The 6,176-nt window shown below is 44.7% G+C and overlaps 1 long non-coding RNA gene across 1 annotated transcript in view; it reads right to left on the bottom strand.

Annotated features, from left to right (window-relative positions):
• Positions 1 to 3,724, bottom strand: part of LOC121936898 — a 6,266-nt gene extending 2,542 nt beyond the window's left edge. The window contains exons 1-2 of the long non-coding RNA XR_006105043.1: positions 3,548 to 3,724; positions 3,318 to 3,444 (exon numbers count right to left, since the gene is read on the bottom strand). This is a non-coding gene — a long non-coding RNA (uncharacterized LOC121936898). The remainder of the gene's footprint in view (positions 1 to 3,317; positions 3,445 to 3,547) is intronic.
• Between the last annotated feature and the right edge of the window lie 2,452 nt (positions 3,725 to 6,176).

Genomic DNA, 6,176 nt, shown 5'->3' with positions numbered 1-6,176 from the left:
TAGATAGATAGATAGATAGATAGATAGATAGATAGATAGATAGATAGATAGGCAAGAAGGGAGCGAGGGAGGGGAGAGGGAGAGGCAGACAGATGAGTGGTTAGAGAAGGAAGGAAGGAAGGAAGGAAGGTGAAAGAGAGATTATGGGTGGACCGATCAATCGATTGATAGAGAGAGATAGGTGAGATGGATGGAAGGAAGGAAGGGAGCAAGAGAGACTATGGATGGATGGATGGATGGAGAGAGAGAGAGAGAGGCAGACAGGCAGGCAGGCAGGCAGGCAGGAAGGAAGGAAGGAAGGAAGGAAGGAAGGAAGGAAGGAAGGAAGGAAAAATTATGGATGGATGGATAGATGATTAGATAGATAGGATTAGATAGATAGATAGATAGATAGATAGATAGATAGATAGATAACTGTAGTGTTTTGAATATTGTACTAGGACTCTAGGAAGCCAGAGTTCGAATCCCAGCTCATGGGAAAAGGAAATCATGTTCCCTCAGCCATGGAAGCCCACTGTGTGGCTTTGGGAAAGTCACATTGATTCAAGCTCAGAGGAAAGCAATGGCAGACCTTCATGCCAAGAAAATCCTCTGTCTGGGTTGCCATAAGCCAGAGTCAACCAGAAATACACATCACAACAACAACAACAACAACACCATCCTGTTTAACAAGGCTGTTGGTGAGATAAGGACAGTTGGAAATGTGTCTTGGTCCTTGGGGGTCTGTATGGAAAGGCTATTAGAAATGGGCTACACAAAGGAAATGGTGAACCTTAGAAGCCAAACTGGAACTGAAAGGAGAAGAGGAGAGGGTTACATTTGCAAGCTTGCCATTCAGTACTGATTTCATGCGTCTACAACTGCATATGCACTGCAGAATTAATGCAGTTTGACACCACTTTAACTGCCATGGGGCCATGCTATGGAGTTCTAGAATCTGTAGCTTGGTGAGATATTTCGCCTTCTCTGTTAGAGAGCTCTGATGCCCCAACAAAATACAAATCCCACGGTTTCCTAGGATGGAGCCGTGGTTGTTAAAGCGGCATCAAAAGGCATTAATTCTGCAGTGCAACAACAGCCTAGTTTACTTGGGACGACCAGGGTTCAGCTCCATCTTTTCTAACTGAGAGGCTCGTTAATTTTCTAGGCTGGAGAAAAAGAAAAAAGACAAACCACGCACACCTTAGATAGAAGGATGAATTATCTGCAATGATTTTGTTCCTTGGAAAGGAATGTGCCAGTGACTTTCCTAGCGACAATTGCAAAGGACGGGTTATGCGCTCCTGCAAAAATTGCTGTGCAAATCAATGGCAATTGGAGCTCATCCTCCTTGACAGCCATCCTCAGCCCCATCCAGGGAGAACATGAGAGATGTCCCCCTTTTTGTCAGGCAAAAAGAGACACCCTTTTGGGAATGACGGCAAGGCCAGATCTTTGGCTAACCCTCCTCTTGGGGTATCTCTCCTTTCCTCCGGTTCCTCTAGCGCAGTCAAAATAAACGCAACAAAAGAAAATATATCCCTAACTCCTCCAAGGGAAATAAAATGCCTGCCAGCGCCACTGTCCAGTTCACGGCTAACAAGGCTTTGCGGAAAACTTTATGGACTTTTCAGAGCAATAAGAAACCTAACGATGCCATCATTTGTGGTTATTGGTTTTTCGCCATTGCGGCAGGATTGTTTATTTGGGCCTGGAATGGTACACTACAGAGCCAGTGTGGTTTGAGCATTGGATTACGACTCTGGAGACCAGGGTTCGAATCCAGGTTCGGCCACAGAAACCCATTGGGTGACCTTGTGCAAGTCCCACTCTCTCAGCCTCAAAGGAAGGCAATGGCAAACCTCCTCTGAACAAACCATAGGCTCCGCCTTAAGGTTGCCATAAGTTGGGAATGACTTGAAGGCACATAATCAAACTGGAATATGTCTGCAGTGCAGATGTGGCCTTCTATGTCCGAAATGCTGCAGAAAGAGACATTGGGAACGCACTCCCTTTCGTTGCTGCAATGATTTGGGATTCTATTCTTCTCTCTTTTGAACTCAGCAAGGGAGACTGCTGCTGTTCTGGCAAAAGAGAGAGAGAGAGAGCCTTCCTCTCCCAGTGGAATAAGGCGGGATTGATATCGCCTTGCAAGCCAGCAATAAAAAACTGGGCAGAGCCGTTCCCAAAGTTGACAAATTTATTACAAAGCTTAGAGAGAGTTTTATTGCCAGGAAAAGGCATCAAAGGCAGGCAAGGCAGTCGGCCAGGCCGGGTTTACTGCCGCACTGGAGTTTTCGGATGCAAAGACAGACTGCGGATGAGCGATGCTGCAGTCGGAGAGGTTTTGGGGTGTCACACGTCTGTGCACTTCTTGCTGCAAAGGTTCCCCGTTCAATGGGAAAACTGGCCCAGTGGCTTCTGCCTTCCATGTCAGTAGGGCAGTGGATCCATTCCAGGTTCCATGCCTCAAAATGACCTTTCCAAGGTGCCAAACCACTTTGGAGGGTATCCTGCATTGGGCCTCTGCCACCAGGCAGATGGGTTTTAGAGTACTCTTTAGCATCACGGCCAAGTGTTAAAAGCTGTGCCCATGACAAGAAAGAGTTGTATTAGTGAACTTGGGTGCAGCTTGTTGTTGTCTCCCTTTAAGTCTTATGGCGATCACAAGGCAAACCTATCCTGGGATTTTCTTGGCAAGTTTTGCTCAGAGGAGGTTTGCTATTGCTTCCCCCTGAGGTTGAGAGAGTGTGACTTTCCCAACGCCATCCAAGCTGAGCAGGGACCCAAACCCTGGTTTCCAGGGTCATAGTCCAACACTAACACCATGAAATAATGCAGTTTGAAACCACTTTAACCATCATGGCTCCATCCAATGAATCCTTGGATTTGGACTTTGGTGAGGCGCCAGCCATCTTGGGCAGAGAAGGCTAAAGACCTTGCAAAACTACAGATCCAAGGATTGCAGAGCTGCAGCACTGAAAGTGGTGTCAAACTGCATTTCCACAATGGGCTTAAGTCTAGGAAAGCTCATGCTGCCAACTTCTTTCTTTCAGTGAGTCTCAAAGGTGCTATAAGATCTCTCTACATACTGATTCTGGAGATCCGGGTTCGATTCTCCGCTCAGTTCAAGCCAATTGAATTCTAGGCGCACAGAGATTAGATTCAGCACCTTGGCTAACTTGTTTCAAGTTCATACTAGAAACTAGAGCAGACTCATTGCCACATTGGCATTGCCACTGTCCCATCCCATAGAAGACACGTAGGGTTTTTTGCATGCGAAGCTTGGCTTGTACAACATCATCCTCATACATATATACATAGATATGCTCACTAACCTCTGCAGGAGGAGATTGGAAAGGATGAGCCAGAGATAAGCACTTGCGTTATTAAAAATCCCATGTCCTGATAAAGGTGCGGTAGATGGGGCAGCTACCGAAGTTGCAGGCTGTGACAGTCCTGATCCTAATATAGGGAAACATGCATTAGCAAGATTGAAGTGACAGAACTCCTTTCTGAAAAAGAACATTTCTTTCCTCCTTTGCGTGGATGAATAACCACAACTTACCAGCAGCAACTTCAGGGAGGAAGGGAAAGAGAAGATGGGAGACATGGTTTTTAGCTTTTGCCGGAGACCAGGAGAACATTTAATTCCTTGCCAGGAGAAGCTGCGATCCTTGTCTGCGTTTGCAAGCTTTGCACCTTCATGGTTGGGCCATCCATTGAAAGGATCTTGCATGTTAAATACAGCCTGAAAGTGGAAGAAAATAATAATAATAATAACAACAACAACAACAACAATAATTTTTATTTATATCCCGCCTCTTCCCATACAATCAAGGCGGCTTGTGAACACAATAAAAATACAAGACAATAATACAATAATAAAAACCAACACACATATAAAATACAATACAACTCTAATACAATACAATACAATACAAATAATTCGCCCGAAGAGTAGACTGGAGTATTTATTATTATGACAACAAATCATAGTTAGAGGCAGTACTTTTGTGCCTTCAAGTCATTTCCAACTTATGGTGACCCTTTAATGGGGTTTTCTGGGGCTGAGAATATGCGACTCACCCAAGGTCTGTTTCCATGGCCGAGCGGGAAATCAAACCCTGGTGTCTAGAGCCCCAGTCTAACACTGAAACCATTATGCCATATTGATCCAAAGGACAGTATCAGAATTCAAAATGAACTTAGAAGATTAGAAACCTGGGCCAAAACAGAGAGAAATGTAAGGCACTACATTTAGGTAGGAAAAAAAATGAAATGCATTGATATAGGATGGGGACACCCTAAGATGTGTGAAAAGGATATAGGAGTCCTAGTAGACTAGAGTGTGATGCGGCAACTAAAAAAGCCAATGCGATTCTAGGTTTGTCGAGATCAAGAGAAGTCATAGTACCACTCTATTCTACTCTGGTCAGACCTCATCTGGAATAATATTGTGCCCAATTCTGGGCACCACAATTCAGAAAGGATGTTGACAAGATGGAGCTCTCCAAAGGAGGCAACTAAAATGGTGAGAGGTCTGGAAACTACCAAACCCTTTGAGGAGCGACTTAGTTTTAGTCAATATGGAGCAGTTTTGGATCCGTAATGCAAGGCATGAGTCTGGAACGGCAATGCAAAAATGCCAGCCTAAGAAAATAATTTTCAGTCTCTAGATGGGATCAATGGTTATACTGGAACCAGGATTGAAGGACTAGGAAGTATTGATTAGCAAAGGACATCATAAGATCATCTGCAAACGTCTTAATATTTCTAACCAGTGCTCTTCAGTTGCTTTCTTCATCTCTCTTATGTGTCTGTCTCTTCTTGTGAGCAAGAAGGAAGTTGGTGAGTTCTGCTCCGGATCCTCATTCGAGTCTCTCCCAAACCTCCCCAGCCAGTTCAGCAGCTATAAAAAATGCACACGGCCATCGCCATTAGGTTCTTCATTATTCAGAATGGCTTTGCATAATGAAAGACTGTTCCAAACTTAGACATTTCCTCAGCTCTCCATTTCCTAATTCAATCAAAGCTGGTTCTTGCTGCCCTTCTTGGCCCGACTGGGATAATCCATTGACATGCATCATGTGCGCAGATACAGCGGACATCTGGCGACGTCAAAACATGGTCACACATCAGAGTGATTTATGGCTTCCTCCGGCAAGCTTGATTCTTGAGCCATTACTTTCTGAACATTTTTCCTTGGGAGCAATGGAAGGAAACAGGCATGAGTCTATTTGTCATAAAGGTTTCTAATTGCCTTTCACATTGTTTTGTCCAAATGGAAAACACTGGGGGATCAGGACCACTATCAATCAGGGTCACTCCGATCAATACCTGGGATCAATCATCTAATAAATCAGGCTGTTCATTGCTGGGAATAAGAAGCTAGACTCAAGAAACAGCCTGATGGATTGCATGATGGCTCCCAGGTATTGATCAGCATTACCCATCTGCACTATGGAAATAATGCCGTTTGGCACCACTTTAATGTCCCTGCTCCATCCTACTGAATTCTGGGATTTGTAGTTTGGTGAGGCCCCGGCACTCTTTGGCAGAGAAGGTGAAAAACCTTGCAAAATAAATGTGGACGGTGGCGCCCCTTATTATCGAATGGCAGTGGCATGCACACAGATGTGTCAGTGTGTCCATGTGCGTGCACCACCATTGAATAATATGGGGCATGGTCATCTGTGGTCAATTAAATCCACAGATAGCCAGCCCACAAATAGGAAAGGTTCACAGTAGTAATAGTAATAGTAGTTCCCTTTATGGTGCTTCTCTTTTGCCCTGCCTTTGCATCATGCTCCTCATCAACTTTGGCTCAACCTCTGAAACAAATTCCTAAAATCAATTACATAATCCAAGCATGCTTCCAAAGTCTCTTCAATTCAATCTTCCCTATCATTATTTAACACCCCAGATCTATAACTAGAAAATGTTACGGTGGTGAGAAATATAAGTGATGAGCTGTTATGTGAGGAAAAGCAGCCTGTTATGCTAGGAATTGCATCGCCTGCTCCTTTGGAGAGGTACAATGCCTCTGGATGTTAGTATTCTGTGCCATGCGGCCCAACGCCGCCGATAGCAATCTGTTTCTCAGGCTAAGCCGCCCCAGATGAAAGTGATGCGGCATCGCGGGCAGGAATTGCTTCCAGGCTCTTCCCCCAAATGGTAAGGCATGACCCCCGTTC

Source organism: Sceloporus undulatus, chromosome 7 (assembly GCF_019175285.1).
Source record: "Sceloporus undulatus isolate JIND9_A2432 ecotype Alabama chromosome 7, SceUnd_v1.1, whole genome shotgun sequence".
Taxonomy (NCBI): Eukaryota; Metazoa; Chordata; class Lepidosauria; order Squamata; family Phrynosomatidae; genus Sceloporus; species Sceloporus undulatus.
Note: the sequence above shows the minus strand (reverse complement) of the source record. Positions and strands in the feature narration are given on the sequence as shown.